Raw genomic sequence first — 26,873 nt, forward strand, 5'->3', positions numbered from 1 at the left:
TAGCCTGGCATGCTAGTGGGCACCTGTAATCCCAGCTACTCGGGAGGCTGAGGCAGGAGAATTGCTTGCTCCTGGGAGGTGGAGGTTGCAGTGAGCCGAGATCACTCCATTGCACTCCAGCCTGGACAACAGAGGGAGACCTCATCTCGAAACAAAAAGGTTTTAATTTTTTAATTAAATGTATTTTATTTTCTAAAATATGGAACACCTCATGAATTTGCATGTCATCCTTGTGCAGGGACTATGCTAAACTTCTCTGTACGTTCCAATTTTTTTTTTTTTTTTTTGAGATGGAGTCTCGCTCTGTCGCCCAGGCTGGAGTGCAGTGGCGCGATCTCGGCTCACTGCAAGCTCCACCTTCCGGGTTTACGCCATTCTCCTGCCTCAGCCTCCCAAGTAGCTGGGACTACAGGCGTCCGCCACCGTGCCCGGCTCATTTTTTGTATTTTTAGTAGCGACGGGGTTTCACCGTGTTAGCCAGGATGGTCTCGATCGCCTGACCTCGTGATCCACCCGTCTCGGCCTCCCAAAGTGCTGGGATTACAGGCTTGAGCCACCGCGCCCGGCCACGTTCCAATTTTTTTAGTATATGTGCTGCCGAAGCGAGCACAATAAAAGTTTATAATCCATTTTGTCTCTACTTACAGGTTTATTAGCTTTGCCTCTGGCTTAAAAAAAATAGTAGTTGCTCTAGGTTTTATAGTATGTGTCTTTTAACTTATTATCACAGTGTGCCTTCAGTTAGTATTATACCACTTCATGTATAGTGTAAGAACCTTGCAACAATATTCTTACATCCTCCTAACCTCTGGGACATTGCTCTCATATATTTCATACACCCACACAGGCATGTCCATGCTCAACCTCAGAATACATTTTTTCTTTTGGCAGGCGGGCTTGGTTTTTGTTTTTGCTTTTGCTTTAAACAGTTATCTTTAAAAAAATTTAAATTTAAGAAAAAGTCTTTTATTATTTACCCAGGTGAATCTGGCTTTAAATGGGTTCAGAAGTACACATTCAGCAGTCCATTCTTCTAAGTGCACTACCATCGCCTCAAATTCTACCACTGTATCTGAGAGGAAGGTGAATGAGTAGGCCCTAAATAATAAAATCTAGAATTCACAGTTCATATAGCAGACGTCGTAAGATCTTGAGCTATATGAAGCTGACACCTGAAAAGTACATATAGTCTTATTTTTCTGGTTCTGTGGTTCAAGTGGCTAAATAGGGAAATTTTAGTGTACAGAGACAGGTAAAGGTTGGGCTGTAATAGGCCATTTAGGCCTGTTATCAGTTTAATGCCAGTTAGATTGGCAGATTCCACTTACTACCTTATATAAGAATTGAGAAGGATCATACTGGGAGTCTTCAGTCTCCTTCTTAAACCTAGGAGAGCTAAGCTTCTCTTTCCCAAGTGGTAGGTAGATTCAAGGCTCTGTTAATTCCAATCATTAAAGTGTTCACTAGCCAGCTCTCAGGAGTTGGGATCATTCAGACTTGCTTAGCTGCCTTGGGCTCAGAGCTCACGTCCACAATTCTCCTTTTAAGGATCCATCTCTACACAAGCCCGCCCTGTTCTTCGGCATTTATGTTATCTGCTCTTTCATCCAAAGAACTTTAGACATCCTGTCTAAATGTAGAAGCAACTTCATTCATTTTCTTTCTCAGCTGTTCAAATTTTAAATGTTTAAAAGGGATACTAATACCTGTGTAATAACTGGGTAAAGATTTGTCCAGATTATACCTGGATGGTATATGTTTGTATATATGTATGTGTACATACATATGTTTAATTCCCTTGGCCACTCTGAACTGAGCCATGTGTGATTCCATTTCTTAATTGTGTTTGCTTTGAGTATATTCAAGAAGATGCTTGGACTATGCAGCCCTTTTATATAGGTCCAGTTGCGTTGATTTGGGAGAGAAGAGAGAAAGTAAGCGTGAACTTGACAGTTCTTGTGTGCCTGTTCTGTACCAGGCACTGAGCTAGTACTTTACACATGCTCTTATTTTTTCCCTCACAGCAATCCCAAGAGGTGGAAAGAAACTATTTCCATCTTACAGATGGGAATTGACAGAGCTAGAATTTGAATCTGTCAATTCCAGCATCATCTTTTGAAGCTTTCATAATGAGCAGAATGGATGATACTGTTGAGATCTGTATCCAGCCAGGATCTTTTCTTCCTCCTGTTTCAACAAACTCTTAAGATTGGAACACATCGGTGGATAGGTGTGCAATGCCAGTCCTGTGCCTCATTTGTTTCGTTAAACAAGGCAGCCTGGAAATACTCAGTTTTAATGTCACTTGGTCTTCACTTTTCTCTTTTCTTTTCTTTTCTTTCTTTTTTTTTTTTTTTTTGAGGCAGTCTCCCTCTTTCACCCAGGTTGGAAGACAGTAGCATGATCTAGTGTCTGCCTCCTGGGTTCAAGTGATTCTTGTGCCTCAGCCTCCCAAGTAGCTGGGATTACAAGCGTGCACCACCACACCTGGTTAATTTTTTGTATTTTTAGTATAGACAGGATTTCGCCATGTTGGCCAGGCTGGTCTGGAACTCCTGACCTCGGGTGATCCGCCACCTCGGCCTCCCAAAGTGCTGCAGTTACAGGCATGAGCCACTACTTCTGGCCCACTCTTCTTGTTTGTGGGTAGATATCCTGTACCCCAGACCTTCTCTTCAATTCACCTTTTCTTCCATCTCCTTTAAAATTGTAAAAAAATGGTTTCTGGAACCCAAATCTATGAATAGAATGTGCTTAGAGGAAGAAGAGTACTGAGCTGAAAACATCTCACTAACCACTGATTTTAGTTAGCATGGCCTCTTTTTTTTTTTTGAGATGGAGTCTTGTTCTGTCGCCTAGGCTGGAGTGCAGTGGTGCAGTCTAGGCTCAATGCAAGCTCCACCTCCTGGGTTCATGCCATTCTCCTGCCTCAGCTTCCCAAGTAGCTGGGACTACAAGTGCCTGCCAGCACGCCTGGCTAATTTTTTGTATTTTTAGTAGGGACGGGGTTTCACCATGTTAGCCAGGATGGTCTCAATCTCCTGACCTCGTGATCCACCCGCCTCAGCCTCCCAAAGTGCTGGGATTACAGGTGTGAGCCACCGCACCCAGCCTAGCATGGCCTTTAGAAAGGAGTTAAAGCACTCTCATAACCTGCTTTCCTAATACAAAATTTGGGAAGCAACAAAACCTTTTGCTGACAAATGTGGAAAAGTCTATGATAAGGAAGTGGATTTGATCTTGCTTGTGAACACTTATTTTCTTCCTTCTGATAGCTAGATTTCAAGCTTTTCTCACTCTTGAGGTGTAGTGACCAAGTTCACTATGTAGTTCAACATGTAGTGACCATGTTGGCTATGATCTGTATATCATTTACCTAGAATAATGTTCTAGAGCAGACTTGAAGCCTATTTTTGTTGTCTGTTGTTAGGCAACAAAACCTACCTCAAAACTTAATGGCTTAAAACAACATCTATTTTATATTTGATCATAATTCTCTGACTTGGGAATTCAGGCAGGGCTCAGCTGGATGGTTCTTCTCTATGTGACTAACAGTTGGGGTGTCTCATGACATGTAGTCAGATAGAGACTGGAATGACTAAGATGGCTTCATTCACACATCTGGCAAGTTGGTGGGCATGACGAGGAGGTAAAACTTTCTCTGTCTTGCTGTGGCTGGCTCTCTAGTTGTGACTAGCTTGGGTTTTGTTGTTTGGCAGCTAAATTCCAAAAGTGAGCATACCAGGCAGCAGAGGCAGAAGCTGTAATTCTCCTGGGGCCTGCTAGCCTTGGAAGTTACATGGTGTGGCTTTCTGCATGTTCTGTTTGTCAAAACAAGAATTTGGTTTGGCACTGTGACAAGGGGAAGGGCAGGAGAGGGGACATTGCGGAAGAGCTGATGAGATGGACACTATTGTTGCAACTATCTTTAGAAACATAATTTACCACAGAACACTTTCCTTGGGGAGCTTGAGCCCCACTCTAAGCCAGTTAAATAAGAATCTCTGAAGAAACAGTAAGATGCTCTCCGGGAAGTCCTGTGTGTGTGTTCTTCTAAGCACGATCTGCAGTCTGGCTCTTTCTGTTTCATACAACATGGCATTCCAGTGTGCAAGACGATGAGTCCTCCCACTCCTTTGAGCCATACTGATAAGAGAAATTGAAAATAATTTAAGTGCTGTTATTTTTTATTCTAGGACACAGTCCTACTTCTGTAAAAATTCCCCATCCGCTCCAGTATACAGTGACGTTGAGTACTATTGTTTTATAATCACTGGTGAATTCCTGGTAAGAACTGTATCTTCCGTGTTTAACCTCTGTGTTAAGCACAGCATTACATTTCAGTAGGTATGTAGTAAATCCTTGAATTGAACCATTGAAAATGGCATGGTTGCTGCTGTTATCAGTGCCTATCAGAATTGTATAGAATTAATAGTTCCTACATATCTAACAATTACACACCCCTGTTAAAAATTCAGAAAAATGTGGTTTTAAAATGAACAGATTTAAAATTAGACTAAACTTGAAAAGTGGCCTAAACGTTTTTAATGGCAAAAACTTTCTTTTTTATTACTTTTAATTTGTTTGGAAAACTTTTTTTTTAATGCGAAATTATATTTAGAATACTGTGAATAAATATAAGTTGCTTTCCTGCAAATTGCTTTATTTAGAAAGGCCTAAGGCAGAATCCTAAAGACTTAGAATCACTTAAAATACAGATAATTTACTTAGTCATTTTCAACCCAGGAACACACAGATTTTACTCTTGAAACCACTTATAAAAATCCTTGGAGTTAATGGTATATGAGAGTGTTGTAGCTCATGGAGTACTAAACCATGAGATCAATCATAAGGTTCTCCCTGATACCTGTAAGAGGTACAGATTCCCAGGTTCTCCTTTCTTAGAGATTTGGATATAATAGATATCTGGTGGGACTTTGAAATCTCTGTTTTTAATGACTGGTCCTGGAGCTTTTAGGAATGCAGATTTATGGACCACACCCCAGACCTACTAAATCCACATGGGAGGAGAGGGGTTGGTCTGTCAACAGGTTTTCCAGGTGATTCTTACATGTGCTGACTTTGAAGAAACACCGTTAATGGAGAAATCCCTTTCATAGTTCTTTGCCAGAAAACCACAGTTCTACCAGAAAGTATCCCAAAAGGTTTTCACTGTATATAGGAACCTGCAGTTAGGGATCCTCCAGATGTTGTGGGATATTGGTTGTTACTGTTTTGAAACTGAGGTATAGTTGACATACCATAATATCCATACATTATAAATGTACAATGATATTTAGTAAACATACAGAGTTATGCAACCATCACTAAAATCTTTTTTTTTCTTTTCTTTTTTTTGAGATAGTCTTACTCTGTCACTCAGGCTACAGTGCAGTGGCATTGTCATAGCTCACCGCAGCCTTGACCTTCTAGGCTCAAGCGATCCTCCTTCCTCAGCCTTCCACGTAGCCGGCACTGCAGGCGAGCACCACCACGCATGGCTTAAAATTCAATTTTGTAACACTTTATCTCTCAAAAAGTTCTTTTTTTATTTTTATTTTTTTAAAAAAGAGGGTCTCACTCTACCACCTAGGCTGGAGTACAGTGGTGAGACTGTAGCTCACTGCAGCCTCAAACTCTTGGGCTGAAGTGATCCTCTCACCTTGGCCTCCCAAAGTGCTGGGATTATGGATGTGAACCACCACATCTGGCCCTTCTGTTTTTAGTCAATCTCTGCTCCCCACCAGGCAACTGCTATCTCTCTAGATTTGCCTTTTCTGGGAATTTCATATACATGAAATCATACAGTATGTATTATTTTCCATTTGATGTCCTTCACTCACCATGTTTTTGTTTTTGTTTTTGTTTTGTGGTTTGTTTTTTTTTTTTTTGAGATGAAGTTTTGCTCTTGTTGCCTAGGCTGGAGTGCAGTGGTATGATCTTGGCTCACTGCAACCTCTGCCTCCCGGGTTCAAGCGATTCTTCTGCCTCAGCCTCCTGAGTAGCTGGGATTATAGGCATGTGCCACCATGCCCAGCTCATTTTTTGTATTTTTAGTAGAGATGGGGTTTCATCATGTTGGCCAGGCTGGTCTTGAACTCCTGAGCTCAGGTGATCCACCTGCCCTGGCCTCCCAAAGTGCAGGGATTACAGGCGTGAGCCACCCCACCCGGCCCACTCACCATGTTTTTCAGTTCATATGTGTTGAGTATGTATCAGTAGTTTGTGCTGATATCAGTAGTTTTTATTGCTAAATAGTATTCCATTATATGAATTTACCACACTCAGTCTATCCATTCACCAGCTGATAGACTTTTGGGTTGTTTCTAGCTTAAGACAATTATGAATGATGCTGCTGTGAGCATTCATGTTCATGATTTTATTTTATTTTATTATTTTTTTGAGACAGAGTCTCACTCTGTCGCCCGGGCTGGAGTGCAGTGTCGCCATCTCGGCTCACTGCAAGCTCCGCCTCCCAGGTTCCCGCCATTCTCCTGCCTCAGCCTCCCGAGTAGCTGGGACTACAGGCGCCCGCCACCTCACCCGGCTAGTTTTTTGTATTTTTTCGTAGAGACGAGGTTTCACTGTGTTAGGCAGGATGGTCTCGATTTCTTGACCTCGTGATCCACCCATCTCGGCCTCCCAAAGTGCTGGGATTACAGGCTTGAGCCACCGCGCCTGGCCCATGTTCATGATTTTATGTGGACATAAGATTCCATATGAGAAGTTTGTTTTTAAACATTTGAGAAACTTACAGCCTTTTCCAAAGTGGCTGTACATTTCACATTTTCATGGGCAATGGCTGAGAATTCCAGTTTTGCCACATCCTTGCCAACACCGTGTATTGTCGACTTATGGATTATAGTCATTCTAGTAGGTATATAGTGGTACCACATTGTGATTTTAATTAATTAATTTATTTATTTTTGAGACAGGGTCTCACCCTGTTGCCCAGGCTGGAGTGCAACGGCACGATCTTGGCTCGCTGCAGCCTCTGCCTCCTGGCAGAGTAATTCTCCCACTTCAGCCTCCAGAGTAGGTGGCACTACAAGTGCATGCCACCATATCCGGCTAATTTTTGTATTTTTTGTTAGAGATGACGTTTCACCATGTTGACCAGGCTGGTCTCCAACTCTTGACCCAAGTGGTACGCCCGCCTCAGCCTCTCAAAGTTCTGGGATTACAGGCATGAGCCACCGCGCCCAGTCCTCACTGTGATTTTAATTTGTATTTCCTTAGCTAGTGATGATCCCTTTTCATGTATTTATTAACAATTCACTTATCTTCTTTGGTGAAATGTCGATTCAAATCTTTGCTTGCTTGTTGTTTTTTGTTTTTAAGACTTAATTCTTGGGCCGGGTGTGATGGCTCATGCCTGTAATCCTAGCACTTTGGGAGGCTGAGGTGGGTGGATCACCTGAGGTCAGGAGTTTGAGACCAGCCTGGCCAACATAGTGAAACCCCATCTCTACTAAAAGAAGTATTAAAAAAAAAAAATTAGCTGGGCATGGTGGCGGACGCCTCTAATGCCAGCTACTCGGCAGCCAGAAGCAGGAGAATCTCTTGAACCTGGGAGACGGAGGTTGCAGTGAGCTGAGATGATGCCACTGCACTGCAGCCTGGGCAACAAGAGCAAAACTCCATCTCAAGAAAAAAAGACTTAATTATTTTAATAGAGCAGTTTTAGGTTCACAGCAAAATTAAGAGGAAGGTCCAATGATTTTCTGTATATCCTCATTTTTAAAAATTGAGTTATTTGTCATCTTACTAAGTTGTAAGAGTTTATGTATTATGAATGTGTCTTTTGTCAGATATGATTTGCAACTATTTTCTCCCAGTGTGTGACTTGTGGTTTTATTTGCTTATATGGTATCTTTGGAAGAGCAAACATTTTAAATTTTGATTGTCTAATTTATCAATTTTTGCTTTTATGGATGATGCTTTTGGTATCATATGTAAAAAAAAGTGTCTAGTCCAGATTTACAAAAATTTCTCCTATTTTCATCTAGAAGTTTTATACTTTTAGCTCTTACATATGTCTGTGTTCCATTTTGAGTTAATTTTTGAATATGGTATGAGGGAGGGAGTGTCTATTTCTTTTTTCTTTTTTTTTTTGTAAACGCACGTATGTCTAGTTGTACCAGCATCATTTGTTGAAAAGACCATCCATTCTCCCTGAATTCCCTTGGCAAAATCAACTGGTCATAAATGTGTAGTGGTTTATTTCTCGACTTTCAATTCTGTTCCATTGATTTATGTGTCTCCTGCTCTTGTGGTTACTTGTAACTTTATGGTAAGTTTTGAAATTGGGTGGTGTACAGTCTCCATTTTTTTCTTCTTTTTCAAAATAATGTTGGGTTTTGACTATTCTAGGTCCTTTGCATTTCCATGTATGTTTTAGGATCAGCCTGTTAATTTCTGCAGAATAGTTTTTGAATCCTGATATTTTTTCATTCAAGGGTTCTTGTGACCTCTCACAGAGGACCTGAAATTGGCTCACTGCTCTTTGAGAGGTTATAATAAGCGAAGGCCTGCTGTACATCAATGTGTGATGTGTCGGTGTTCTTCCAGGTTTGGCATGTTGGGTTTAACAGCCAGTGGGAACGCAGGCCAAGGCCAGCTCCAGAACGGTAAGGTGACCCTCGAGTGCTTCCCTTGGTGTTGAACTTGGTGTCATCCCACCACTGGTAGTTGGCACTCCAAAAATGCTTCAATAGAAGTGGGAGACTGTCTACAATAAAGAACAAGTTGAGACTGATGCTTTTATCATCTCTCCTCTTTTTGAGCCTCCCTTGTTTTAAAGCCATATTTATACCAGTGAGTTTTTAAGCAGCCTGGCCGAGTCTGGTTCCCTCAGCCTGAGTTGTGGCCAGCTTCGTGGTTGATTGCATTTATCAGATTTTTTTCACCTGTTCTTGCCTAAGCCTGTAACACATTATCACTGAAACCAGACATGCTTTTATCGTTTCAGAAGCTTGTGAGAGGAAACTGGTGCTTCCCTTCCTCAGTTTTACTTTGAGGGAACATTTTTTCTCTTTCTTGCAAAATTTGGCATGTTCTTTAGACATGTGTTTCTTTTGAACAGGCTGCCTTCCAAAACTGTACAGTTCTTATCTTGCTTCTACCTCACCAGGCCTTTTTGTGCTGGATTCACTTAAACCTAGCTAATACTTACTGAACATTTAACTATAGTATATGCAAGGAATCATTTTCAGTCCTGATAGATACACAGAAATGGATAAGACATGGTTATTGCCCTCACAGAGCTCACAATCTGATAAAATCTGATAAAAGAGACAGTGTATGGTATATAGACACAGATAGGTATAGAAGATAGCATCTAAGAGACATGGAGGATCCCTGGCTGGGTGGAGTACTGGTTTTCCAAGAAACCTGTTGCAAATCAGGAACCAGCCATTCTTGCTTTATACCTTTTTTTTTTTTTTTTTTTTGAGGCAGAGTTTTGTTCTTGTTGCCCAGGCTGGAGTGTAATGACACGATCTCCGCTCACTGCAACCTCCGCTTCCCAGGTTCAAGCAATTCTCCTGCCTCGGCCTCTCAGGTAGCTGGGATTACAGGCATGCACCGCCACACCCAGCTAATTTTGTATTTGTAGTACAGACGTGGTTTCACTGTGTTGGCCAGGCTGGTCTTGAACTCCTGACCTCAGGTGATCCACCCGCCTCAGCCTCCCAAAGCGCTGGGATTATGGGCGTGAGCCACCATGCCCAGCTGCTTTGTATTTTTAGAATGTGATCTTGACTTTCAGAATTTAAACTTCGGAATTTCTTACAGTGGTTTAGATGTCACCTTTCCTAGGTGTAGGACAGATAGAGCTCTTGACTTTCTTTAAAATTTATTTTATTTTTTGAGATGGTGTCTTTCTCTGTTGGCCAGTCTAGAGTTGCACAGCTCACTGCAAGCTCTGCCTCCCGGGCTCAAGTGATCCTCCCACTTCAGCCTCCCAAATATCTGGGACTACAGGCATACAGGCATGCGCCACCATGCCCAGCTAATTTTTGTATTTTTAGTAGAGACTGGGTTTCACCGTGTTGGCCAGGCTGGTCTCAAACTCCTGACCTCAAGTGATCCGCCCACCTCAGCCTCCAAAAGCGCTGGGATTACAGGTGTGAGCCATTGCACCTCACCTTTTTTTTTTTTTTTTAAATAGAGATGGGGGTCTTGCTATATTGCCCAGGCTGGTCTCAAACTCCTGGCCTCAAACGATCCTGCCTCCTAAAGTGCTGGGATTACAGGTGTGAGCCACCATACCCAGCCCAAGCTCTTGACTTTTAGGCTTCCTCGTCCTGTTGACTTTTCTGCCACTAATTTCACAAGGCAATATGGCCATATTTTTAATTAAGTTATTTGATGGGCATACCCCTTTGCCTTGAAAAAGGGACTGCATTTATAACAAATGAACCATGAGTGACGTACTTAAAAGTGAAGTAACATAGTATTTTAAGCAGCTTACCTGTTATTTAATATAATTCCCTAAGGAGAGCTTAGTATGGTGCTGTGTCACCCATGGGCCTATTAAAAGTGGAATTCCTTTCTCTAATGTTGCGTAATACTTCCACCAGAAGAAGGAGGTGGTAGAGTATTTGAAATAATGATGATGTTAGCTGCTGCCCCTGTCCCTTTTCTGTAATATGGGAAACAAACTTCGTCTTAGGATCTTCTGGCAGGCATCCTGGTTGGATCGTGGGTGGTGCTTGTCCGGCTGCCTCAAGGATCCGGCCTAGGGACATGTTCTTTGAGCACTTGATGTGAGAGTTTTATTTGTTTGTTTGTTTTTAATTTAACCCACACCCATGCAAACATGTTCCCCATGCCAGGACCAGAATAACCCTGGCCAGGGCGCAAGAAAAACCTGGTAACAGACCTAAAATTAAATGCGTGAACTCTGCCTGCCCTTTTGCATTTGCATTATGGTTTTTTGTTAGGTACTCTTGACCATTTTTTTTCTCTTAGGAAAAGGCTGGGAAGGAGCAGCTTAAGTCATTACCTTAGGCATAGAGAGGGGATGGATGAGCTGTGAAGATTACTATTAATAAGTGGAGGTGGGACCAGTGCAAATTGTGCTGGGTGTGAGAATTTTTTTTTTTTTTTTAAACTTAGCAATGAAGATGCTATGACAGTATCAATCACTGACTTTATCTGAGCTATCCATAGTAATAGTCTTTTTTTTTTTTTTAAGAGATAGGGTCTTGCTGTGTTGCCCAGGCTGGACTGGAACTCCTGGGCTCAAGTGATCCTCCTGCCATGGCCATAGCATGGTCTTGACTTTGAGTGTGAACCTTCATCTGGTGCCAGTAAACCTGGCTTGCTCAGCTGAATCTTCTTTTTTTGTTTGTTTTTTTGTTTTTTTGTTTTTTTCAAGAGACAGGGCCAGCTCACCCAGGCTGGAGTGCAGTGGCATGATCACGGCTCACTGCAGTCTTGAATTCCTGGGCTCAAGTGATCCTCCCACCTCAGCCTCCCAAATAGCTGGCACTGCAGGCCACTGTGTCCAGCTGTCATTTAGAATTTAATGTTTGCTTTTTTTTTTTTTGAGATGGAGTTTCACTCTTGTTGCCCAAGCTAGAGTGCAATGGCGTGACCTCAGCTCATTGCAATCTCCACCTCCCGGGTTCAAGCAGTTCTCCTGCCTCAGCCTCCTGAGTAGCTGGGATTACAGGCACGCACCACCATGCCTGTCTAATTTTTTTTATTTTTAGTAGAAATGGGGTCTCATAATGTTAACCAGGTTGGTCTCAAACTCCTGACCTCAGGTGATCCGCCTGCCCCGGCCTCCCTAAGTGCTGGGATTACAAGTTTGAGCCACCGCACCCATCCAAGTGTTTGCATTTATATAGGCCTCAGTGAGTTGGGTGTTTTGTTTTGTTTTGCTTTGTTTTGTTTTGTTTTGTTTGAGGCAGAGTTTTGCTCTGTCACTTAGGCTGGAGTGCAGTGGCACGATCTCAGCTCACTGTAACCTCTGCCTCCTGGGTTCAAGTGATTCTCATACCTCAGCCTCCCAAGTAGCTGGGATTACAGGCATGTGCCACCAGTCCCAGCTAAGTTTTGTAGTTTTAGTGGAGACAGGGTTTCACTATGTTGCCCAGGTTGATCACAAACTCCTGATCTCAGGTGATCTGCCTGCCTCGGCCTCCCAAAATGCTGAGATTATAGGCGTGCGCCACAACACCCAGCTGTTTTCTTTTTATTATTATTATTATTATTATTATTATTATTATTATTTTGAGACTGAGTCTCGCTCTGTCACCCAGGCTGGAGTGTAGTGGCGCGATCTTGGCTCACTGCAAGCTCCACCTCCTGGGTTCAACGCATTCTCCTGCCTCAGCCTCTCGAGTAGCTGAGACTACAGGCACCCACCACCGCGCCTGGCTAATTTTTTTGTATTTTTGGTAGAGATGGGGTTTCACCATGTTAGCCAGGATGGTCTCCATCTCCTGACCTGTTGATCCGCCCGCCCCGGCCTCCCAAAGTGCTGAGATTACAGGTGTGAGCCACCGTGCCCAGAATGAAGTATTTCAAGTATACAAGACAGTACAGAAAAATAATATAGCAAACATCTATGTGTTATCACCAGAATGAAATGTTTATATTTTATTATTTCTGTGGATTTCTCTGTATTTGTACCACTTATATGAATCCCCACAATTTTGTGTGTATGTTAAAAATGGATATAATGTATCTGTCTATTGCCATTAAACAAAAATTAAGCATTATATTTTTGAGATGTTTTCATACAGATCCACCCCATTCATTTGAACTGCTTTATAGTGTTCCTTTAATATGTGGATAAATATACCTCAACAGATGTATTTATTTATTTTACAAGATGGGATCCCACTCTGTTACCCTGGCTGGTGTGTAGTGGCATGATCATAGCTCACTGTAACCCTGAACTCCTGGGCTCAAGCAGTCTTCCTGCTTTAGCCTCCCAAGTAGCTAGGACTACAGGTGCATGCCACCATGCCCAGCTAATTCTTAAATTTTTTGTAGAGATGGAGTCTGGCTGTGTTGCCCAGGCTGGTCTCGAACTCCTGGCTCCAAGCAGGCCTCCTAAAGAGTTGGGATTACAAGCATGAGCCACTGTGCCTGGCTCAATTTATTTATTTGTATTCATAGCGAGGGGCAGTTAATTTAATTCCACGTTTTAGCAGTTAGAAATAGAGTCACAATGAACACTTTTGTGACTGTTTTCTAATTGTTATTGGCATGTGGAGGAGTGCTGTTGACTTTCGTGTGTGTAGATCTTGTGTCTAGCAACTTTGCTGAACTTGTTTTAGTTATTGCCGTTTGTAGATTTTCTTGCCTTTCCTAATATAGATAGTCATATCACAGCTGTTTCCTCCTTTTTAGCCCTTACATCTTTTGCCTACCATGTTAGTTTGCTAAGGCTGCTGTACTACCAACTGGGTAGCTTAAACAACAGAAATTTATTTTTTCACAGTTCAAGAGGCATGACGGCTGAGATCAAGGTATCAGTGGGGTTGTTTCTTCTGAGGCCTCTTTCCTTGGCTTGCAGATGGTGGTCTCTGTCCTCACATCGTCTTCCCTTTGTATGTGTCTGTGTCCTAATCATTCTTTTTTTTTTTTTTTAAGACAGGGGTCTGGCTTTGTTGCCCATGCTAGCATGCAGTGGCGTGATCATGGCTCACTATAGCCTCAACCTCCCCAGGCTCAGGGGATCCTCCTGCCTCAGCCTCCCAAGTAGCTGGAACTACAGGCACGCCGCCACGTCTGGCTGATTTTTGTATTTTCTGTAGAGATGGGGTTTTGCCCTGTTGCCCAGGCCCATCTCAAACTCCTGAACTCAAGTGATTCGCCTGCCTTGGCTTCCCAAAGTGCTGGGATTACAGACATGAGCCAGCCCCAGCCCCTCATCTCCTATTCTTATATGAACACCAGTTATATTGAATTAGGACCCACCCTAATTAACTTAGGCCCACCTAAGTTAAAATGATGACCTCATTTTAACTTTACCTCTTTAAAGGCCTTATTTTCAAATATAGTCACATTCTGAGGTACTGGAGGTTGGGACTTCAACATATAAATTTGGGAGGGGACACTATTCAGCCCCTAACATTGAATAATGCTGGCTTGGCTCTCTAATTCACCATTGAATTAAAACAATGAAAGTGGGCATCCTTGTTTTGTTCCTGACCATAGAGAGATTTTAAAGAGAATGCTCTTAAAATGTCGCCATTACAAGTGGCAGTTGATGTCAGTTTCTAGATACTTTCACCGAGTTAAAGAAATTCCCTTTTGTAACTTGTCGGCTCTCAAGAATAGAACCGTTAGGGCCTGCCTTTGCCAGTTAAACATTTTTGGCAGAAGGACTGCACAGATGATGACATGTCCTTCTCACTGCATCCTATCAGGAAGCTCATGATGTCCGTCTGTCCGTGGCTTGGTTCAGGTGGTCTCTGCTGGCAAAGGTGATCTGCAGCTGCCAAGTCTGAAATGGTGTGCAGCTCTCGTTTCCCAGTAACCTTTGACCAGTGGTTTTTAAAACCCATGGATAATCCTTTTTTTTTTTTTAATTATACTTTAAGTTATAGGGTACATGTGCATAACGTGCAGGTTTGTTACATATGTATACTTGTGCCATGTTGGTGTGCTGCACCCATCAACTCGTCAGCACCCATCAACTCGTCATTTACATCAAGTATAACTCCCAATGCAATCCCTTCCCCCTCCCCCCTCCCCATAATAGGCCCCGGTGTGTGATGTTCCCATTCCTGAGTCCAGGTGATCTCATGTTCAGTTCCCACCTATGAGTGAGAATATGCGGTGTTTGGTTTTCTGTTCTTGCGATAGTTTGCTGAGAATGATGGCTTCCAGATGCATCCATGTCCCTACAAAGGACACAAACTCATCCTTTTTTATGGCTGCATAGTATTCCATGGTGTATATGTGCCACATTTTCTTAATCCAGTCTGTCACTGATGGATATTTGGGCTGATTCCAAGTCTTTGCTATTGTGAATAGTGCCGCAATGAACATACGTGTGCATGTGTCTTTATAGTAGCATGATTTATAATCCTTTGGGTATATATCCAGTAATGGGATGGCTGGGTCATATGGTATTTCTAGTTCTAGATCCCTGAGGAATCGCCATACTGTTTTCCATAATGGTTGAACTAGTTTACAATTCCACCAACAGTGTAAAAGTGTTCCTATTTCTCCACATCCTCTCCAGCACCTGTTGTTTCCTGACTTCTGAATGATCGCCATTCTAAGTGGTGTGAGATGGTATCTCATTGTAGTTTTGATTTGCATTTCTCTGATGGCCAGTAATGACGAGCATTTTTCATGTGTCTGTTGGCTGTATGCATGTCTTCTTTTGAGAAATGTCTGTTCGTATCCTTTGCCCACTTTTTGATGGGATTGTTTGTTTTTTTCTTGTAAATTTGTTTGAGTTCTTTGTAGGTTCTGGATATTAGCCCTTTGTCTGAAGAGTAGACTGCAAAAATTTTCTCCCATTCTATAGGTTGCCTCTTCACTCTGATGGTAGTTTCTTTTGCTGTGCAGAAGCTCTTTAATTAGATCCCATTTGTCAATTTTGGCTTTTGTTGCCGTTGCTTTTGGTGTTTTAGACATGAAGTCCTTGCCCATGCCTATGTCCTAAATGGTATTACCTAGGTTTTCTTCTAGAGTTTTTATGGTATTAGGTCTAACATTTAAGTCTCTAATCCATCTTGAATTAATTTTCGTATAAGGAGTAAGGAAAGGATCCAGTTTCAGCTTTCTACTAGCCAATTTTCCCAGCACCATTTATTAAATAGGGAATCCTTTCCCCATTTCTTGTTTTTGTCAGGTTTGTCAAAGATCAGATGGCTGTAGATGTGTGGTATTATTTCTGAGGACTCTGTTCTGTTCCATTGGTCTATATCTCCGTTTTGGTACCAGTACCATGTTGTTTTGGTTACTGTAGCCTTGTAGTATAGTTTGAAGTCAGGTAGCGTGATGCCTCCAGCTTTGTTCTTTTGACTTAGGATTGTCTTGGCAATGCGGGCTCTTTTTTGGTTCCATATGAACTTTAAAGCAGTTTTTTCCAATTCTGTGAAGAAAGTCATTGGTAGCTTGATGGGGATGGCATTGAATCTGTAAAGTACCTTGGGCAGTATGGCCATTTTCACGATACTGATTCTTCCTATCCAACCCATGGATAATCCTTACATTCATTGAATTAAAAAAAATTTAATGACTGTTCTTTTCATTTCTAGAAATTGTTTAGTTATTTTTCTTGTCTACTTTGTCCTTCCCTCTTTCTATTCTTTATTAGTATTTTATTTACTGGAAATCGGAATCTTTTTTTTTTTTTTTTTGAGACAGTCTCACTCTGTCGCCCATGCTGGAATGCAATGGTGCGATCTCAGCTCACTGTGAACTCCGCCTCCAGGGTTCAAGCAATTCTCCTGCCTCAGTCTCCCGAATAGCTGGGACTACAGGTGTGTACCACCACGCCCAGCTTCTTTTTGTATTTTTAGTAGAAACAGGGTTTCACCATCTTGGCCTGTCTGGTCTCAAACTCCTGACCTTAGGTGATCTGCCTGCCTTGGCCCCCTAAGGTGCTGGCATTACAGGCGTGAGCACCACACCTGGCCTGGAATCCTTTTTCTTATGTCTTTAATCTTTTAAAAATTTTTTAGACCAGGTCTCGCTCTGTTACCCAGGCTGGGTGCAGTAGCACGATCGTGGCTCACTGCAGCCTCAGCCTGCCAGGCTCAGGCAATTCTCCTGCCTCAGCCTCCTGAGCAGCTGGGACTACAGGTGTGCACCACCACACCTGGATAATTTTTAAAAATACTTGTAGGGGCTGGGTGCAGTGGCTCATACCTGTAATCCTAACACTTGGGGAGGCCAAGATATGGGCAGATCACTTGAGCTGCAGAATTAGAGACCAGCCTGGGCAATATGGTGAAACTCCATCTCTACAAAAAATACAAAAAAAAATTTTCGCTGCTTCTACTTACTTCTGTACAGTAAGACTAGACCACAGAGGGGTCCTTTGTACCTTCGCCCAGTTTTCTTCAGTGGTACATCCTACATAATTATGGTGCAATAGCAAAATGAGGAAATGGGCATGGGTGCTGTTAGTACAATCCATAAACCATATTCAGATCTCATCACTTTCATATGCACCCATTTGTGGGTGCGTGTGTGTGGTTTAGTGCAGTTTTATCACATATATGGGTTATGTATCCAACATCACAATCAGGATAAAGAACTGTTCCACTGCCTCACAGATCCCTAATGCTGCCCATTATAGTCATACCCATTTCTCTTCCCTCCTCCCCATCCCTAATACCAGTCAGCCACTAGTCTCTTCACCAGCTCTAGAATTTCATCATTTCAGTAATGCTATATAAATGGAATCATATGGCATGTAACTCTTGGGATTGGCTTTCTTCACTTAGTGTAATTCTCCAAACTCTTGTGTATTTCAATAGTCCATTCCTTTTTATTGCTAAGTGGTAGTCCACGGTATGGATGGACCACAGTTTGTTTAATCCATCTGAGGATCTTTTTTTTTTTTTTTTTTTTTTGAGACGGAGTCTCGCTCTGTCGCCCAGGCTGGAGTGCAGTGGCCGGATCTCAGCTCACTGCAAGCTCCGCCTCCCGGGTTCACGCCATTCTCCTGCCTCAGCCTCCCGAGTAGCTGGGACTACAGGCGCCCGCCACCTCGCCCGGCTAGTTTTTTGTATTTCTTAATAGAGACAGGGTTTCACCGTGTTAGCCAGGATAGTCTCGATCTCCTGAGGATCTTTTTAAAATACTTGTGGCTGGATGCAGTGGCTCACTCCTGTAATCCCAGCATTTGGTGAGGTCAAGGCAGGAGGATCACTTGACCCCAGGAATTCAAGACCAGACTGGGCAACATGGCAAAACCCTGTCTCTACCAAAAATACAAAAATTACCTGGGCTTGGTGGTACACACCTGTAGTTCCAGCTACTTGGGAGACTGAGATCAGAGGATGGTTTGAGCCTGGGAGGCAGAGGTTGCAGTGAGCTGAGATTGTGCCACTGCACTCCAGTCTGGGCGACAGAGCCAGGCCTTGTCTCAACAGTCAATCAATCAATCAATAGTGTATTCCTGATATTAAAAAAATAAATAAAAATACTTGTAGCCAGGTACCGTGGCTCACACCTGTAATCCTAGCACTTTGGGAGGCTGAAGCAGGAGGATTGCTTGAGCTCAGGAGTTCAACACCATCCTGGGCAACATGGTGAGACCTCGTCTCTACAAAAAGGAAAAAAAAAAACCTGGGTGTCATGGCACACGCCTATAGTCCCAGCTACTCAGGAGGCTGAGGCAGTAGGCCCACTTGAGCCTGGGAGTTCAAGGCTGCAGTGAGCTATGATTGTACCGTATGGATGACAGACCACCCCCTCCACTACTACCCACCTCCAAATACATTTTTTTTTTTTTTGAGATGGACTCTCACTCTGTCGCCCAGTCTGGAGTGCAGTGGCAAGATCTCAGCTCACTGCAACCTCCACCTCCAGGGTTCAAACAGTTCTCCTGCCTCAGCATCTCGAGTAGCTGGGATTACAGGTGTGTGTCACCACACCCGGCTAATTTTTTATGTTTTTGGTAGAGAAGGGGTTTCATCATGTTGGCCAGGGTGGTCTCGAACTCCTGACCTCAAGTGATTGGCCTGCCTTGGCCTCCCAAAGTGTTGGGATTACAGGCATGAGCGACCGCATCCAGCCTACATCTTTCCCTTTTTTTTTTTGGAGACGGAGTTTTGCTCTGTCTCCCAGGCTAGAGTGCGGTGGCGTGATCTTGGCTTACTGCAGCCTCCACCTCCCGGGTTCAAGCGATTATCCTGCCTCAGCCTCCTGAGTAGCTGGCACTACAGGCGTGTACCACCACACCCGGCTAATTTTTGTATTTTTAGTAGAGATGGGGTTTCACCATGTTAGTCAGGCTGGTCTTGAACTCCTGACCTCATGATCCACCGGCCTCGGCTTCCCAAAGTGTTGAGATTACAGGCGTGAGCCACCACGCACAACCCATCTTTTTTTAAACTATGTTTGTTTAATCATCATATATCTATTCATCTATCCACTTCTTTATGTATCTATCCACCTCTTATTTTGTACACATTTCAAAGTAAACCGCAGACATCTGTATATTTATCCTTAAATGTTTCGATATGTACATCATTAACTGGTGTTAAATATTTCTTTATAGCTTTTCCTCTTGATGGAAGGTTTACATACAATGAAATATACACATTTTAAGTACATGTTCACTGGGTTTTGACAAGTGCATGCATCAGCAAAACCCAAAACCCTGTCAAGATAGAGAATGTGCCCGGGCGTGGTGGCTCATACCTATTTTGCCAGCACTTTGGGAAGCCAAGGCTGGAGGATTGCTTGAACCCAGGAGTTCGAGATCAACCTGGGCAACATGGTGAAACCCCATCTCTACCAAAAATACAAAAAAATTAGCTGGGTGTGGTGGTGTGCACCTCTAGTCTTAGCTGCCTGGGACGCTGAAGTGGGAGGATTGCTTGAGCCCAGGAGGCAAAGGTTGCAGTGAGCCAGCATGGCACCACTGCATTCCAGCCTGGGTGACAGAGCCAGACCCTGTCTCAAAAAAAAAAAAAAGATAATGTTATGTTACCCCACCTGCCTCACATTGTGAGTCAGTAGACTTGCAGTTGGGTCCAAACATGAGACATTTGTAAAAAGGTCCCTGATTTTGACCACTACCCTTTTAAATAAAGAACCTTGGGGATGTGAAAGTCCTCCTCCAGGTCAGCAGGCTTGTTTAAGGTGAGGCCATGTCCTCCGACCTCAGGGCTATGACTGCCATTCTCACTTCTTCAAGGCCACCTCCATTTCCAGCAGGCAGGTGTGTCAGACAGTAAAATGGAAAGAACTGCTCAGTGAACACCCATATAACCACCACTTTGACCTCAGCCAACATTATCTATATTGCTTTATCACAAACTGTCTATACAACCTTCTCTCCATCCGTCTGTCCGTCCAGCTTACTGTTGTGATGCATTTCACCAAATGCACTCTTAATCATTGCATGATCTCTTTTGTGATTTTGCTCTGAGGAACGCAGACTTACAGAGTTAAAGCAAGGCTGGCAACCCATGTGAAAATGAGGAGAATCTGAACCTTTTCATTTGCTGCCATTGGGGACATGATGTGAATCGGACCCTCTGACTTAGCTCCATGGGGCCTCTGGATTGAAAGTGAGGGAGGAGCCTCCTGAGGAAATGGACTGAAATTCCTGCCCTAGGTAGGCTGATTGCCTTCCCGAAGCTCTATTTATAGACTGCAGAGGAAATCTAGGGGGGTTGATCTCACTTCCCACCCCACTTAATAAAATTGGTTCAGGTGGGTGGCTAGAACCTTAAACACCAATTATCTAAATATACATATGAGGTGGGAATAGAGGGTCAGAAAAGCATTTCCGTTCTCTAACTTGAGGACTCCAGCTAAAAACATAAAAATCACCAGTGGCTGGGCGCGGTGGCTCATGCCTGTAATCCCAGCACTTTGGGAGGCCAAGGCAGGTAGATCTCCTGAGGTCAGGAGTTCAAGACCAGCCTGGCCAACATGGTGAGACCCCGTCTCTACTAAAAGTACAAAAATTAGCCAGCCCTGGTGGCACACGCCTGTAGTCCCAGCTACCCAGGAGACTGGGGCAGGAGAATCACTTGAACCCAGGAGGCAGAAGTTGTAGTGAGCCGAGATCACACCACTGCACTCCAGCTATCTACAACAGAGCGAAACTCCATCTCAAAAAAAAGAAAAAAGAAAGAAATTCGCCAGTGTCCAGTGGCTGTCACTATCAGGGGCTATTTGTGAGCTTCCCTGATGCCCATGGTAGATGTGCTCCATGCTGTAAAACACATCCACCTATTCAATAAGCAGAGTGGACTCATGTAAGTAGTAATTTCCTCACAAGCTCAGAAAATGTCTCTTCATTTGTACTTTGGTATGTACACATCACATTTTGGAGAAAGTCTAGACTTTAGAAAAGAGCCTTTAGGGTATTCCCAGGTTGTACCTGGACTCCTGTACTCCCCGTTCAGGTCACCTCTGCTGGCTTTGGCTCATTGTGGCCACAGAAGTTCTTCGTTACATATTCCCTTTGGTGATGGGAGTCTTCCCAAGCCCGGGTCAAAACTTTACTTTTCGTATGAACTATGTATCTTCTCCTTCAGGGAATAGGACTAATCCCATTTGAGATTATTTCTTCCTTCCTTGTTGACAATTGCCTTTGTACTCCTACATGGCCCTAAGCAAGGACCCTTAGTTCCCTCTGGTTTCGTGGTTCCTGTGAAAAAGGCAGAAGCCTGTGTGGAAAATCCTCATCATGCTGTGTTTCAACAAGCAGAGTGCGTTTTGTCTTCCAGAGTGGGAAGGACCTTAACTGTGTTGACCGGAAGTGCAGTTCCTGGCTTCAGCCATTTTGCTCTGGAGAAGGAAAATAAATGCAGTGACCTTTGTTGTGAGTGTAGGGTACTCTTGTTCTAAAAGTCCATTTGTGGTAAGGGGTAGCCCTGCTGGGAGAAGCTGACGCCACTTTGCCTCCCTGGCACCCTGCCTGTTCTGTCTGCTTTGTTGACTTTGGTGGCTCAAGGGACAAGCTAGGCACTGGCTCATCTTTTCCTGCCTGATTCTCTGGGCAAATTTCTCCATAGGGTCTGCAGGGAAGTGGGGGGAAAGCTGGGTATGGTCAGAGGGGAGATCACTATGTGGGCTTCTCAGTTCTCATGCTGGTCTGTGTCAGGTGCCTTTAATTCAGGGTCTAAGGAATCATTGCTTTTTACCCTAAGCAGCAATTGAATAATTTAGCCATCAGGTAATACTGGCACTTTGTGCTCCCCTGGCTGTTTTCTCAAGCTAAATTCTGTGGTGGCATTACTTGATTTCTCCCCTGATACTAGTCCAGCCCTGGGAATTGGCCTTGCCTATTCACGTGGAGTGTGACTTTTCTAGGAACGTGGGAACTGCTCCATGGTGATGGTGCTTTGGCCTTCACTGCCCACATCACTGGGACCATCCTAAGCCTCCTTGTCTCTGTGTAACCTTTTTTACAGGTCAAGTCCGGACAGGAGGATCTGACTCTCTTCTTGGTCTTTTCTCCTGTATAGTTTTCTTGTTTTAGAGCAGAAATTAAAGGAGCAGGGTGTCTTGATGAAACTGTTACTGTGATCATATCAGCTTTCCAGAGCAAATTCAGAAAGAAGGCCCTTTGTAACAGGCATAGTGGGTGGGCAGGCGTTCGTTTGTAAAGAGATGGCTTTCCTCTCCCAACAAGCAGAGCCAGGCATCACCCCATGCTGCATTGATGGAGGAAGTGAATTGAGAAGTGTGGGAACGTCATTTGGAGTCTTCCTGTTGCTCCCATTTTAATGCTTTCTAAAGGAACTGTTTCTCAGGTTTAAATAAAGTGGCAACACTGGCTAACTAGAACTTATTTATTTTTATTTATTTATTTTTGAGGCGGAGTCTTGCTCTATCGTCCAGGCTTACTAGAATTTAGAACCACTTCTTCATTTGTATGTATTGGTTCTGTCTTTCCAGTCCCCAACATATGATTTAGAATCTCACCTTCTTGCAGCAGAACCAGTGCCCTGATTTAAGTTATTGGATGTCTTTGTTGTGAAGAACTTCGTTCCAGCACTTTCCATACTACCAGCCCAGGAGTAGGTTATGTTCTGTCCTCGAACATTGGAGTCTTGGGTAGACTGCAGGCCTGACGACAGACATTGCTCGTCTCCCTGTGAGAGACCTTTTCCTTCCTTTGCCCACAGATCATTGTGGACACACCAGCTGCCTGCCTGGAGGAAGGAGCTCCTTCCTACCAGCCTGTGGAGTCTCATTTCTGCTGGAAAGGCATAAGAATGCTGCAGAGTTGACCTCGGGACCCTACCATGCTTTCCAAGTGACCTTAGAGATTAAAGGTCTTTGATTTTACAGAAGAAAAACAGCATAAATACTCAGTCTTATGGGGGTAATTATTGCCTTTTCTACTAAAAGTAGCATTACTGGGAAAGCTGGCTTTGTCTCCAACTGGGCACATCTTGAAGGACCAAGAGGGTCTTCTAAGAAAACCATCAATGTTTCTGTTCCAGTATTTCCTCAATAAAGACATTTGCCAACCAGTGACCCAAGCCTGACCTAAGCTGCTCAGAATTTAGCTCATTTCGTTTGCTGAGCAGGCATGTTACATTTCTATGTAATCGGGCATATTTGCCATTGGAGAAAATTCTGAGGACCGTAATCATTTTAGCCATTAATAGCTGATGGTCAGTTCTGCAGGTGCCCCTCCCCATATCACATTAAGACTCCTTTTTATATACAGTTTGAAGTTTAAGGATACATAAAGATGAATTGGAATCTTCTTCTTAAGAGTTATGGGCTTAAGGAAGTTAAACTGTAAAAGGATCACTTTCATTCTATACAGCCCAGTGTGCAAGCCAAGTGACTGTGTGTTCACTCACATTTTCATCAGGCAGCTCTGGCCAGAGGCCCTGAAAGGGTTAATTATGGTGGAGGAGTCCATCGTTTTCAGTGACAGTACTGCTCATAAGTTCTAGTGGTTCTGAAAAGAATAGGTTTTAAAGTCAAGTATAATATTATGTATGATGTTGATGTTATGTGTGATGTTGATCTGGTATTGGTCCTCTGACAAGAATGGAAACTATATGTTTGGACAAAGATACTGAAGTTACAGATACTGAAGTTTACAAGTATCATGATGTGAGAAGATAGATCTTCATTTTCATTCTGAGGACTTGGCTCATGGGCAATACTTTTTTTTTTTTTTTTCCCTTTGAGATGGAGTTTTCCTCTTGTCGCCCAGGCTGGAGTGCAATGTCATGATCTCAGCTCACTGCAACCTCCGCCTCCTGGGTTCAAGTGATTATCCTGCCTCAGCCTCCCAAGTAGCTGGGATTACAGGTGTGTGCCACTACGCCTGGCTAATTTTTGTATTTTTAGTAGAGATGGGGTTTTACCATGTTGGCCAGGCTGGTTTTGAACTCAGGACCTCATGTGATCCACCCGCCTTGGCCTCCCAAAGTGCTGGGATTACAGGCCTGAGCCACCATGCCCGGCCAGGAAAAGACTTTTTAATGCCACTAGATTCCTCTCCTGATGCATTCAGGCCTGTGGCATCCTCCAGTTCAGTTTCTTGGATAGCTGGTATTACAGATTTAGATTCTTGTTTTGATGGACATTTCTCCATACAGAGTACCGTGATGCTGTTGCATTTTCTTTCAGATTTGTTCAGAATCTCCTGGGGGTTTCTCTCATTCAGAATCAGGTACCACCAGGGCATCTTGAAATACCGCCACCCTGCCATCCTGCTGCATGTCCCTGCTCCTTTGACTGCAGTGTAGTTCACGTGCTTGTTTCTTGCTTATTCATGCCAGATTTCTAATCTAAATGGAATTTAGTAAAGTTATTCTAATACAAATACAGATGGCAGCACAGTTTTGTTTTCTTCTTTGCTCTGCTAGAATCACCAGGTTTGATTAACACTTGGAGATTTTTTTTTTAACGTATTGATTTGGTCCTGGATGAAGAGGTGCTAGATTAAGAAAAGCTTCTTAAGGAGCAATTTATTCCTTAGCCAGGGGCTTGGCCTGTTTGGTATGGCAGAGTGACCAGATTCATTCTGGTCTTTCAGGTGCTATCTTGACCTCTTTCATTTTTATAAATAAGGGATTCATCTTCCCTGGCCTCAGTATCGTCATAACAGCTGCTTTGCAAGGAAGTCGATGGAATTGGTTCTTTCCTTCTGCCTTGGAAACTGCTATTTATTTTTCATTTTTATTTTTTTGAGAGTTTCGCTCTGTCACCCCAGCTGGAGTGCAGTGGTACAATCTCAGCTTACTGCAACTTCTATCTCCCAGGTTCAGGCGAGTCTCTTGCCTCAGCCTCCCGAGTAGAGTAGCCGGGATTACAGGTGTGCACCACCACACCTGGCTAATTTTTGTATTTTTAGTAGAGATAGGGTTTTGCCATGTTGGCCAGGCTGGTCGTGAACTCCTGACCTTAGGTGATCCACCTGCCTCAGCCTCCGAAAGTGCTGGGATTACAGATGTGAGCCACCATGCCCGGCCAGAAACTGCTATTTAGACATGGGCTGTGTGTGGAGAAAAGTAGGGACCACTGCTATTGTAAACCTTCTCAACAAATAAGAGACCTGAGACAGAACCCTGTTCCATCCTTTCTGGTCCTCTAAATACACTGATACTTGACCTGCCCTTTTTCCTTTGCTTTCTTTCTTGTTTGCTTGCTTTCTTGCTTGCTTTCTTTTTTAAATTTTATTTTATTTTATTCTTTTAGAGATGGGGGTCTCACTCTATTGTCCAGGCTGATCTCGAACTCCTGGTCCCATGCAGTCCTCCCACCTCAGTCTCCCTGGGACTACAAGCATGTGCCACAATGGCCGCTCCTTTGCTTTCTGTGTGGGAGCATTTAGATCTAAGGAGTGCTGTGGCTGGTCCTTTGAGGTGGGCTGTTCTCATCCATTACGTGCAACTTTTTCTACTTTGGCTTTCAGTAGCTTTGCTTGCAAGGAGCCCTCTAAGAATAACACAATAACTGTTAGACCCAAGGATTATTTCCCTAAACCTGCTGGCCCAACACTGTTGTAGGCAGCAGGAACTAAGGGGAAGAACAGAGTGGCCAAGGCCTCTCGAAAGAATGAGATAAATTGTTAAAGATGGGACAACTACTCTAGACCAGAAATGACTGCCATAGTGGGGATCAATTAAAGGGGAATCAGAGCCCTACTGGACAATAGGGCTCCCAGCACTTGGGCAGAAAGTAAGCAGCAAACCTCATCGTGCTGCTTTGGAAAAGGGGTTTGGGTTGAATTTGGTAACCTGACGACAGACGAGGCAGAGGGTAGATGGCAGTGGGTGTTGGTACTCATCTTGCTCTGCTGGTTGTACTCAGGAGAGTTGTTTCACATCTCGTGGTTCCTTTCCATTTCTGCTTTAAATAAATCGGTCTTATGCCCCAGGATATGAGCTGGGCTTTTTGTGTGCCTTAGCTGAGAGTGTTTGACCACCTTGTGTTTTCCTTGGACTGTTGATGAGCTGCTGCCAAACGTTTCCCCTCCAAGGGGCTGCTACCCGCTAGGCTTTTCATACTTGAGTATAAACAACTAGATACTGGCCTTGATCCCCAGCTGTGTGAGCATCTGGGAGCAGTGAAGGAAGCCTCAGAATGTGTCAGGTCTGCCTGCTCTAGGAAGAGCCCGAGAAACTGCCTACCGTTAGGACTGTTATCAGAGTAGCTGTCAGGACTTTGCAGCTACCCTTCACCCTTGTAGGCTTGGCCCCAGATATCTTGGATTTTCTTCTTTCTTGTCTTTACCTTTCTTTTCTTTTCTTTTTTTTTTTTTTTTTTTGAGAAAGAGTCTCACTTTGTCCCCCAGGCAGGCTGGAGTGCAGTGGCGCAATCTTGGCTCACTACAACCTCCACCTCCTCGGTTCAAACGATTCTCCTGCCTCAGCCTCCCACGTAGCTGGGACTACAGGCATGCACCACCACACCTGGCTAAGTTTTGTATTTTTTGTAGAGACAGGGTTTCACCATGTTGGCCAGGTTGGATATCTTGGATTTTCAAAAAGAACAGCATGATGAATTCTGATCAAGCATAAGAAATCTCAGATGCAGTGGGGGTATCAGAGAAAACTACCCGTTTTCTTACTTTTGTTTGTGGTGAAATGGCTCATATCTCCTAGGAACCGGTTTTTCACCTCTCAAAAAGACTCCCATCTATCTCTTGAAGTTTGTTCTCAGGTCTTATCGGATCCTTCCATTTCTGAATGTGAGCAGTGTTTGGAGCCAAAAGTTCG

General features: G+C 43.5%; 1 protein-coding gene and 1 non-coding gene across 3 annotated transcripts in view; one reads left to right on the forward strand and one right to left on the reverse strand.

Moving 5' to 3' along the window:
* ZNRF1 (zinc and ring finger 1) overlaps positions 1-26,873 on the forward strand; it is a 115,300-nt gene that overhangs the window by 37,591 nt on the left and 50,836 nt on the right. The window lies entirely within an intron of this gene.
* On the reverse strand, positions 194-295 carry LOC119627813 (U6 spliceosomal RNA). Its single transcript, XR_005244037.1, has one exon. It is a non-coding gene; the product is annotated as a U6 spliceosomal RNA (small nuclear RNA).

The sequence above is a fragment of the Chlorocebus sabaeus genome, chromosome 5 (genome assembly GCF_047675955.1).
Source record: "Chlorocebus sabaeus isolate Y175 chromosome 5, mChlSab1.0.hap1, whole genome shotgun sequence".
Lineage (NCBI taxonomy): Eukaryota > Metazoa > Chordata > Mammalia > Primates > Cercopithecidae > Chlorocebus > Chlorocebus sabaeus.